The sequence below is a fragment of the Erinaceus europaeus genome, chromosome 2 (assembly GCF_950295315.1).
Source record: "Erinaceus europaeus chromosome 2, mEriEur2.1, whole genome shotgun sequence".
Lineage (NCBI taxonomy): Eukaryota > Metazoa > Chordata > Mammalia > Eulipotyphla > Erinaceidae > Erinaceus > Erinaceus europaeus.
This window is the reverse complement of record NC_080163.1, coordinates 112,587,996-112,600,511: the sequence shown is the minus strand read 5'-3', so window position 1 is coordinate 112,600,511 and position 12,516 is coordinate 112,587,996.

The following is a 12,516-nucleotide window of genomic DNA, read 5'->3' as shown; positions in this document are numbered from 1 at the left end:
CAAGGTCCCACATGTGGATGATTTGAGTGTTCGGGGCACTTGTTTCACACAAATGAAGAGAGAGGGAGGGACACCACAGCACTGGATCTTCCTCAGTGCCATAGCACCACTTGGGGTACTGGGGAACAAACTTGGGCCTGGGCTGTGTGCATGGTAAGACACATGCCCTTCTTGGTAAGGTATCTCTCTGGCCCTTGCCCCCCAATTTTTATATTTCTATAAATCCACCGCAGTTCTTAGTGTGTAATAGACCCTTTGTAAGAGGTTTCACTCATTCAAAAATAAATCAGACTGGACATTTTATGGTTAGTTTTGTCATTGCAATGGAAGATTACCAGTCAAGAGGTTTTTTTTTTAAGCAACTATAGTTCATCATTCTTCAAAAAAAAAAAGTATATGGCATAATGAATAAATTAGTAAATGATACAGAAGTAATGGTTTACAAAGATCACCCAGGAAATAAGAACCACACTGGTACAGGAGAGTTTAATAGTGAGACTTAATAAGATACTATCCTCAGTGGTTCTATGGGCTGTGTTCTCCTGGGCCTTAAGGGTTACTATGGGAGAGAATCTGAACCTTATATGCTCCTTGGCAATGTGGGAACACAGAAACCCTCCTCCCTACCCACCTCACCCCTCACATTCCTCTCAGTTTTTGAGTGGGACAAGTCATCAAGCAGCATCAGATGGGTTAGCGAAGGAAAGATCAGCTTAACGGCAGGCACACAGGAGTTACAATGATTATGCAAGAGATGGAAGACAAATCTCTAATTGGGGTGCCAAGGGTACTGGGGAGGGGGGTTCTTCCCTATGACTAGGAGGAGACTGAAGATAAGATTCTCAGGTAGAGGAATTGCTTATAGACAGCTGATTTGGTGGGGCAACCCTACCAAACTACATTCTTCTGGGTCATAAAAGGATTCAAGGACTGCTTTCTCTTTGAGGAGGACAGGTGCTTGAGTAATGATGACCTCTTCTTTGATGAAGCAAAAGGAAAGGGACTCAAGAACAAGAACTCCAGGGCCTTCAGTGTCCTCTCAGTTCAAAATAAGCTTCCAGGGAGTTGGGCGGTAGCATAGTGGGTTAAGTGCACATGGCACAAATTGCAAGGACAGGCATAAGAATCCCGGTTTGAGCCCCTAGCTCCCCACCTGCAGAGGGGGGGGTCACTTCATGGGTGGTGAAGCAGGTCTGCAGGTGTCTTTCTCTCCCCTTCTCTGTCTTTCCTTCCTCTCTCCATTTCTCTCTGTCCTACCCAACAACAATGACATCAGTAACAACAATAATAACTATAACAATAAAACAAGGGCAACAAAAAGGAAAATAAATAAAAAATAAATATTAAAAAAAAAAAAAGCTTCCAGTCCTGGGTGCCTTGAGAACAGATCTAAGAAACTTGGAATGATCTGGTCCTGGAACCTTCATCAGTGAGGAGAAAAAGTATTAGTGACTTCCCATGGACTGTTGAGGTCAGTCAAATTATGCCTCATGTTCAGCATGTTTAAAGGATTTACTGAAAGTTTGATATTATTACCTGAAGACAACAGACTCACCCAAAGTAGTCCAGGAAGATCAATGTACATATAGAAAAATACAAACAGGCTGAGGGTATGGATCAACCAGACAACATCTATGTCCAGAGGAAAAGCAATTCAAAAAACCAGAACTTCCACCTTCTGCACCCCCAAAGAATTTTGATCTATAGTCCTAGTGGGGGAGAAATTTTAGGCGGAAGATAACCAGAGGTCTCTGAATTCCAACTCCATCAGGACTTGAAGAGAGAAGAGGAAAAAAGGAGGGACATTTGGATGTAGGAGGGACATTGGCTATATATGGGACTTGGGGAAAAAAGAAAAGAAAAGATGGGGTCTCTAAAAAAATGGACAAATATAGACATATAGTTGTAGAAATGATAGTCAACCCATATCTGCAACTTTAGAACTGCTATATCTTACAATAGAGGGAATGGGGATACGGAACTATGGGAGTAAGAATGGCGTGAAGTTGTACCCCTATTATCTTGTAATTTTGTGAATCAATATTAAATCACTACTAAAATTTAAAAAAGAAAAAGTATTATATATATATTTTTTCTTTTTTGTGAATGAGAAACTTAACCATCTTTAGGAGAAAAAAAATAATTGAGTTGACCTTTCATTAAGCAAAACAAAACAAAAACCTCTTCCCAAACAGAAATAAACAAGTGAGCTAAAGGAAACTGACAGCTATGGGGAGTCACTAGATTGCAACACCTCCATTGGGATGGGGTGGAGGCCTGTGGCCCCATTGCTCTGGCTCATGGTAGCATTCAAGAATGCCCTTTCTGAGAGGGCCCAGGTGGTGATGCACCTAGTTAAGTGCACACGTTACAGTGTGCAAGGACCCAGGTTCAAGTCCCTGGTCCCCACCTGCAGGGGGGAAGCAGGGTTTCAGGTGTCTCTCTGTCTCTTTCCCTCCTTATGCCCCCCCTTCCTCTTGATTTCTGACTGTCACTATCAAATAAATATATATATATATATATATATATATTTTTTTTTTTTTTTAATATTCCCTTTCTGGAACCAGACAAAATGATACAGGAAAGAATGGCTTACTTTCTACCTGAGGGGTCTGCAGCACTCTGGGGGTGGTTCCTGTTGACCCCTGACCAATCAAGGGCTGTGGCTTGGTGACAGCTTTCTTTCCACATGGAAAAAGCACATGAAATGAGCCTGGCTGTGGAATTCTTCACATCTCATGATGGGCAGGAGTGTTTCCTCATTGTGCCCCTGGAGTCCTACTACCAGAAGGTGCTGGTCCAGGTGAGAACAGGAAACTAGGTGGTCCCTGTGAGATGACTGGGATTTCCTCTGCTTGTAACCACTTGGCAGAACATTGGAAAGTATTACCCATGGAATTTCACTCATTTGTTGGGATTGCTGGTGCTCCAGTTTGGGTAGGGTTGGCCTTTGCACAGGTCATGTGCTGGGAGAGCTTTCCAAATTGTGTGTGACCTTAAGAAACTCCTTCCTTTTAGTTTGTGCATCTGCTCATCTGTCAAAAATGAGGCAATATACACATGTAGACGAGCATATAAGAGCTTCCTTCTTAGGGATGCAGAGGTTACACAGGCTCCTGTGCTGCAGATGGGCCCCAGATCAAATCTATAGGGTTTAGAGTTAACAGTATTTATACACTTTTTCCATATCTGAGAGCTATTCTCTTCCACGATCCAGCTTTCTAGTCCTTTTCCAACTATGACACCATCTCTCCAGGCAATAACTTGGGTCCAACTGCATGTTAGCTGTAAGGCTCAGGCAAAAACTAGTAAAGTCATGGGGCCCTTGAAATATACCAAAAATAGACCGATTAACTCTTTCCAAAATGGAAACCCCAAATCTCATCTGTGTTCTTTCTCTTTTATATTTATTTTTCTCTTTTGTTGCTCTTATTGTTTTTTATTGTTGTTGTAGTTATTATTGTTGTTATTGACATCATCGTTGTTGGATAGGACAGAGAGAATTGGAGAGAGGAGGGGAAGACAGAGAGGGGGAGAAAGATAGACACCTGCAGACCTGCTTCACCGCTTGTGAAGCAACTCCCCTGCAGGTGGGGAGCCGGGGGCTCGAACTGGGATCTTTCAGCTGGTCCTTGTGCTTCGCTCACTTAACCCACTGCACTACCACCTGACTCCCTCATCTGTATTCTTGCTCTTAGGTTCCAGATTATTAAGTATTTTTTTCTTCTTTATATCTTAATGCTTTTTCAGCCACCAGGTTCCAGATGCTACCATAATGCCAACCTGACTTCCCTGGGCAGATGACCTCACTGATGTGTCCTGGAGCCCTGCCTTTCCAGAGTCCTGCCCCTAGGAAAAAAAAAAAAAAAAGAAGGAAAGAGGAAAGAAAAAAAAAAAGGGAAAAGAAAAAAGAAAAGGGAAAGAGAGAGAGAGACTGGGAGTATGGATCGGCCTGCCAATGCCCATGTTCAGTGGGGAAGCAATTATAAAAGCCAGAACTTCCACCTTCTGCATCCCATAGTAATCCTGGGTCCATGCTCCTAGAGAGACAAAAAAAAAAAAAAAAAATAGGAAAGCTTTCTAGGGAAGAAAGGGAAAATGGAGTTCTGGTGGTGGGAATTTTGTGGAGCTGTACCTCCCTTATCCTATGGTCTTGTCAATATTCCATTTTATAAATTTTTTTTTTAAAAAAAGACCTTCCTTCTTAGCATATTTCAGGCACACAAGTCAATATTGCTCCCTGTACCTTAGCTCCCAGGTACGTCACTCTGGTACCACTGAAACTCTACCCTTCGACCAGACATCTGCCTTCCCTCCACCACCCATTTTCTTCAGTAGATGAATAGAGAAAGGGAACATTACAGGGTCTACGAAAAGTCACCCAGCTGAGCTCCTAAGTCATGGAGCTGCTGAAGTTCTTCCTTTTTTAAAAATTTTTTATTTGTAAAAAGGAAATATTGATAAAACCATAGGATAAGAGGAGTACAGCTTCGCACAGTTCCCACCACCAGACCTCTGTATACCATCCCCTCCCCTGATAGCTTTCCTACTCTTTAACCCTCTGGGAGTATGGACCCAAGATCATTGTGGGATGCAGAAAGTGGAAGGTCTGGCTTCTGTAATTGCTTCCCTGCTGAACATGGGCATTGACAGGTCGTTCCATACTCCCATCCTGTCTCTCTCTTTCTCTAGTGGAGAAGAAGGGCTCTGGGGAAGCAGAGCTCCAAGGCACATTGGTGGGATTGTCTGTCCAGGGATGTCTGGTTGGCATCCTGCTAGATCTGGAACCTGGTGTCTGAAAAAAGAATTAATATACAAAGCCAAACAAATTGTTGGACAATCAGGGACCTAAAGGCTGGAATAGTGCAGGTGAAGCATTGGGGGGTCCTTCATTTTGTAGATAGCTAGTAGGCATATTTTAGTTATATTTCAAAGGGCCTGTAGCTATAAATGTTTTTTTTGTTTTTGTTTTTGCCTGAGCCTGAAATCTGAAATGCAGGTGAATCCTAATTATTGTCTGGGGAGATGATGTCATGGCTGAGAAAAGGACCAGAAAGTTGGATCAGGGAAGAGAGTAGTTCCCTAATATGGGAAAGGGGTATAAATAATACTGTAAACCCCATCAATTTGATGTGATCTGGGGCCCATAATTAACTTAGGAGCCTGTGTGACATCTCTACATCCCTCTAGATCTGAGCTCACATTCTGTGGTCATGAGTAGGAACATTCCATGCTGCCCCAATATCGACCCATCTTCCTCAGGTGTAGCATAGACTATGTTGTCCATCCTCCCTTTGGAGGATAGAAAAATCTCTACCATTATTGCTCCAGGTTGAGGGCAAGGTGTTCCACAAAGGGGTCTATTTTGTTGTTCCTGATAGAGATGACTGGAAATAATGAATAGAGGGATTTATTTGACGTCTAGTCCCATCAAGTCTGTTTGGGAATCTCAGGACTCCCTGATTAGGGACCCAGCTAGTGGAATAGCTTGATAGTGACTAAAGAGTCATTGTTAAAGTATACCAGTCTCTTGCCCTTATTCAGCTTTTGCAGTCCTTGCTTTGCTAAGGTTAGCTTTGGAATGAGTGAGAGAACTGTAATAGGAAGTAGGTTAGGAGGGTATCTAAGTCTAAGTGGACACTATTTCATTATGAACGTGATACTGACTCACTAAACACTATTGTGTATTTTTGCTTTCACGTATATATTTTGCCCCAATTTATAGATACATGTGAACATATGCTCTATCTTACGGGACCTGGCCTATATCTAGGTTTTGGGACTTTTTAGGAAGTAAGCCTCCTGGAATGGAATTAGAGAATACCATGAAAGGAAAGGTCTCACCCGAGTGATGAGGGTGAAGGGTTGGCAATCCTTGCCTGATGTCTCTGTACACAGTCTGAGATGAAGCATGCTGAGATGGTACTTGTTGCATTGATTAGGTTGGATTAGCGGATGCAATATCATTTGGCTTGACTTGTCAGAAGCATACAGGGAATTGAGCCCCACCCCAGAGTTTCCAGGATTGGGAGAAACATAGGTTCTATAGACAAAGCAGGAGATTCCTGTTGTCTTAGGGTTTAAGAAGACAATAGATAGTTATTGCAATAATAACATTGTTTGGCAATTGCGTTAACTTTGAAGAATCCCTTTGTTAGGATTTGTTAGGATCTGGTGTATCATACACACCCTCACCATATTTCATGTCCTTTGACATTATTTGCATATAGCTATGCCACCAGTTGCTTTTGTTTTCACTGGACTAAGCTTTTAAGAGAGTCAACATATCAAAGACTCAGCCTATGTATTAAGACTCAGTCTGTGTTTTAAAAAGTTTGAGATATTCAATCAACTTTCCCCTCTCATATTAATTAAATAGTGATTTATATGACTACAAATTGATAGGAGTGTCCATAAACACCATTCCCACCACCAAAAGACTGTGTCCCACCCCCCCTGTCCCCTCCCCCCCATGAAACTGAACATTTACCCTGACCCTCCACCCAGCGTTTTTTCTTTGGTGCCCTACTCCCCCCCCCCTTTTTTTTTTAATTTATTTATTTACATCCTAGCCAAAAAAAAATTTACACACATAAACATAGTAAATGAGAGAAAGCTTCAGAAAAGAAAATACAGAAAAGAATGAAGGAGAAAAAAAATATCTATGCTTCTATTACCCAAAGGCAAAGGAAGTTATGATCTTGTCATGTTTTCTCTGGGATTTTGATCTATTTTTATGGATTCCTTCTTTCATTATTTTTTATTTGTTTATTTATTGGGTACAGAAAGGGGGTGACAGAAAGAGAAAGAGAGACATCTGCAGCACTGCTTACCACTTGTGAAGCTTTCCCCCTGCAGGTGGGGACTGAGGGGCTTGAACCTGGATCCTTGAGCATTGTAACATGTGCACTCAACCAGGAGTGCCACCATCTGGCCCTCATATTTCTTTTTTTAAAACAATACAAGTAGCAATGAAAAACTATGAATAGTAAAAAATAGGAATCTTCAAAAGAAATCAGCCCTACTGACACTTTTTTGTTTTTAACACACACATCACCAAAGGTCTGTGTTCCGATCCCCACCCCCATAGATAACCACTATAGATCTCCCAGTCTTGAAAATAGGTTGATTTTTTTCCCCACATTTGTGTATTCAATTGTCTATATTCTGCATATGAGTGAAACCATTCTTTAGTTGTCTTTCACCTTCTTACTTGCTTCACTGAGCATCATCTTCTCCAACTCTATTTACTTTCTCCCAAAGGACACAATAACATCCCTTTTTGTTGTTATTTAATGCTCTATTGACTATATGTCGCATAACTTTTTTTATCCAGTCGTCTGTTAGAGGGCACATTGGTTGTTCCCAGGTTTTTGTTACTGTGAATAGAGCCGCTAATAACATAGGGGTGCATATATCCCTTCAAGTCAGTGTTATTATATCTCTTGGTCCCTTCTATCTTAATTGGAAATATGGAAGGTGAGTTGTGTCAAATACTTTCTGGTTTGTATATTAAATCTTACAGAGTCATCTCTACACAAGCATTTGTTAACAGAGTGGTTAAAAAGCTGTGGGGAATCTTCTGCTGAAAGCTTGGTACCCCTCTCCCCCTGCATCATTTTGCTGAAGTTGCCCTGACCAAATACCATGGACAGGGGGTGGCAGATGGGGACAGGGTGGTGAGGACAACCTCTTGGAGGAAGTGATGGCCTCACTAGGTGTCGCCTCCATATCTGGTGTACGTGTATGTGTTGAAATTCAATGTATATTCACTATACTAATGTATTGAAAACCATCATCAGTACAATTTCTGTATTGGGTAGTTTTCCACGCTGGTACTGATGGAAGGATGGACGTGAAAGAATTTCACTTGGGTTCATCTCAGGAAGTGACCTAGCTTTTGCTTTTGCTTTTGCTTTTCTCTCAGGGGACCAAGGGGCCCTTCCCTGTACTGGTGACAATTGGAGGCAGCTGTCTTTCCGTGGGGGCCTGGATGTCCTCTTGTCTCTGTTGGAACCCCAGGACCATATAAGCACCTGCCTAATCCTGGTGACCCCTGAGTTCCATCCTTCTACCTCCCAGAGAGAGGCCACTAAGCCACTCTCTTCCCACTATATCCCTAATGATGGCCAAGGTGGCTTGACCCAGGGGACTGTGCCAGTTGGGGGTCTGAGGCCAGCAGGAAGTTTTCTGGACACTGCATTCTCATTTCCTTTTCCTGATTTGCAGCCCATCTCTCCGGTCACTGGTGCCAGCGCGTGACTCTCCCTGCTGTTCCACCTCACCCAGGCTTAGGGTCCGGTCCACCACCCCTGGCCCCTATCCCAGTGTGTGTAGTTCTGTACACCCCCTGCTACCTTAGGCATCATAAGGTCATTACACACTCATGGGGTAGTGGGGGGGGTGGGGGCTCCTGAAAACAAACTCAGAGTCCTGGTGTCCTCAGCCTCAGCTCAGCCCAGCTCAGCTCAGCTCGGGTACCCCAACAGCTCCTTTTGGGATTTTTTTTTTTTTGCTTCCAGAGTTATCCCTGGGGTTCAGTGCTGGCACTATGAATCTATAGCTCCTGGTGGCCATGTTTTTTTCTTTTCTTTTCTTTTCTCTTCTTTTTTTTTTTTTTTCATTTTAATCAATAGCATGGAGAGAAATTGAGAGGGGAGGGGGGATAGAGGGAGAAAGATAAACACTTGCAGACTTGCTTCACACCTGAAGCAGGAGCTCAAACCCATTCTATAAAACTATATGTGCTTAACTGCTTCCCTTCCCACTTGAGACTTTTTTTTTTTTTTTTAGTAGAGGCCATTCTCCCCAACTCCACTACCATCCCTCAAGGCCCCAAGCTGGGCCTTATCCATCTAGGCCTAAGGCAGGTATAAACTGGCCTTAGCATCAGCCAGCTGTGTGTATTTCTCTCTGGAGTAGGTCCTAGGCTCCACAGAAGCCTTGAAATAGGAAAACTGCTGGGAATGAGGCCCTGGAGACAACTGCTTTCCTGCAGAGAGGAACAGATTGACTGGAGAACTGAAGGCAGACTGTTCTGACCTGTGGCTTTTAATCAAGGAAGGAGTAGGGCCTGGGCACAAGTGTGTGCTATGTGGTTGGCCGAAGTAAAAAAAAAAGGGGGGGTGACAAATCTACCACATGGTGGGTTTCCTGATTTGTGCATTGGTTTTCTCCAGAACTATGAAAATGGTCCCTCCTCCTTCTCCCTTATTTTCCTTTTCATCCTCCTCTACCTCTTCCTTCTCTCCTCCTTCTCTCCTCCTTCTCCTTCTCCTTTTTGTTCTCTTCCTGTTAACATGACCAGCTTTAAAAAAAAGGTCAACAATATGAAAGAATATAATCTATAACCTACTCTAGTTCTCAGTCCAGTCTGTTTCTATGTTCCACCTCTCTCTCTCTATATATATATGTTGTTAAAATTTTCGGAAGGCTCTGGCCGGCCGGGCTGGCTTCACGGGCGGGTAACAGAGACGCGGAGACAACGGCTGGGCCGGGAAGCTGTATTTCTTTATTCAGGAACAACGATTCATAAACTAAGACAAACTAATCACCAAACAGAACTCTGCTGTCTCTTTGTGGCGGCACAAGCACTCTCCCTTACTCTCGAACTCAGGAACCCTCCAACTCTGGAACTCTGTCACTCTGGAACTCTGCAACTCTGGCACTCTGGAACTCTGTCACTCTGGAACTCTGCAACTCTGGCACTCTGGAACTCTGGAACTCTGGCGGGTTTCCTTCGGGGCGGGGCCAAGCAGGCCCGTGAAACTAACTGGACTGATCTAATTCTCTTGGTGGGGGAGGGCTAGAACAAACCAATGTAAAGCATACGACATATATATACATTTTTTTCAAGCTCCATTAAACAAAGAAAGGGGACCCGACCTCAAGAGCCAGGAGCTGGACCCTAGGCTCCCTGCTCCTAAGCCTCTGGGGCCATAATGTGTGCTAGACCCAAGACACCTGTGTTCATTTGTTTAATAGACATTTTAATTTCTTTTTTTAATATTTATTTATTATTTATCCCCTTTTATTTCTCTTGTTGTTTTATTGTTGTAGTTATGAATGATGTCGTTGTTGTTGGATAGGACAGAGAGAAATGGAGAGAGGAGGGGAAGACAGAGAGGGGGAGAGAAAGACAGACACCTGCAGACCTGCTTCACCGCCTTTGAAGCGACTCCCCAGCAGGTGGGGAGCCAGGGGCTTGAACCGGGATCCTTGGGCTGGTTCTTGCACTTTGCGCCACCTGCGTTTAACCCACTGCACTGCCGCCCGACTCCTGACATTTTAATTTCTTTTTGTCATCATCAGGGGTTCACTGCACCAGGCTGACTTTTTTTTTTTAAGAGAGGGAGAGGAAGTTATTACTGCACCAGTTTCCTCCAGTGCAGTGGTGTGGGGATTGAATATGGGTCACTCACATGGCAAAGCAGGCACACTATCTAGGTGAGCTGTTTTGCCAGCTCAATAGATTTTGGATTTTTTTGAGTAGTTTTAGGTTCCCAGAAAACTTGAAAATAAGGTAAGAAGATTACTTTCTCCTCCAGCACCCACCTGGGCACAGCCTTCCTCCTGGACACACAATTTTGGCAGATACCCTGAGTCTGAATGCTCTAATTTGCAGATCTATCCCACCCACCCCCACCCATCAGGAGCTGTTATTTGATCTGAGTCTTTCTTTGAAGAAAGAAGATCATTGCTCAGTCCCTATACTGCTGGCCAGCTGGGTCAGAGAGCCTTTCAAATGTTGGGGAAGCTTCTCTCCATGAAAAGAAAAGGTGACCTCAGATGCTCTCATCTCACTGATTCTCCAGGGACAGGATCTGCAAAGTGGCAAAGGCTCCCATTGTAAGAGGTGTGGGGCGAGGGGGGGTGGCAACTGGTTGAGTAAACATAGTGGAACCCTTGTAGAAGCTCAAATGTGATGCATGCACTCCCTCTCTGTGCCCCCAGACTTGGGGTCATTGTCCAGCTGGGACTGGGATTCAAGGCAGCATGTCGTAGTGGATCTGCCCAGCCCACTTTCGCGTCAGTTGAGCCCATGGTTGGTCCCATTGTCATCCCTCACAAGAACCCCCACCTCTGATGTGAAATGGGTATTCTTTGGAACTGTCCCCAGGCAGATGGACTTCACCTCAGGCTCAAAGGCTGTTTTCTCTGGGTGGTGTCTGGAGATGTCCCAACCCAGGACCTGCCTGTCCATCACAGTGGGCCACAGACAAGGGAACCCAGGTGAAAGCTGGCACTTAGACTACATACCTCCAGGGAAGGGGCTGGTGGGCACTTCTGTGAGTGCCTGCAAAAGGGAAACTCCCCACCATTCTCCCCAGGTACTTGGGCCACTTGGGTGAGTATTTTCCTTGGCCTCTCACCAAGCACAGCTTGGGTGGGTGGGGGGAGGGGTGTGTGTGTGTGTGTGTGTGTGTGTGTAGGAAACCAATTTATTAACAAGCCCGGGGTGGGGATGGGTGGTCAAAGGAGGTTTGGAGAAAAGAATCTAGAGGGAAAAACCAAGTACAGAGATGACATGAGATGCTGGTTTCAGGTTCCTGCTTTTGCCTTTTTGTTAAAATGCTTATTTATTTGACAGAACAGAGAAATTAAGAGGGAGAAGATAGAAAAGGAAAAAGAGAGATACCTGCAGCACTACTTCATCACTTGTGAAGCTTCCTGCTTATAGATGGTCCTTGTGCATGTGTGCACTCTACTGGGTGCACCACAATCCAAGTCTTCCAATTCTTCTCCTCCTTCTCTTCCTCCTCCAATTTCTCCTTCTCCTCCCCCTCCCCCTTCTCCTTCCTCATTCTCCTTCCTCTTTCTCCTCCTCCTCTCCTGCTCCTCCTCCTTCTTTTTAAAAAAAATATCTCACTTATTTGGGCTAGATGGTGGCATATCCAGTACAGCACACATCTTATACTGCACAAAAACCCTGGCTCAACCTCCTGGTCCCCACTTGGGGGGTGGGGAGCTTCAAAGTAGTGAAGTAGTGTTGTGGGTGTTTCTCTCTCTCTCTCTCTCTCTCTCTCTCTCTCTCGCTTTCTTTTTTTTTCTCCCCTCCAGGGTATCACTGGAGCTCAGTGCGTGCACCACTAATCCACTGCTCCTGGAGGCCATTTTTTCCATTTGGTTGCCCTTGTTGTCATTATTGTTATTGTTGCCATTGATGTTGTTGCATAGGAACAGAGAGAGGAGGTGAAGATAGAGAAGGGGAGAGAAAGTGCTGTAAGTCACTTGTGAAGTGACTCCTCTGTAGGTGGGGAGCCGGGGGCTTGTACCGGGATCCTTAAGCCTATCCTTGAGCTTCGCACACCGTGTGCACTTAACCCGCTGTGCTATTTTCTCTATCTCTCCCTTCCCTCTCAGTATTTCTCTATCTCTATCAATATATCTCTACCTCTGAAATAAATATTTTGTTTATTTGCTAATGAGATAGATAGAAGGAGAGGGAAAAAGAGAACCAGAGCATCATTCTGGCACAGGCTCTGCCACAGATCAAACTCTGGACCACATGCTCAT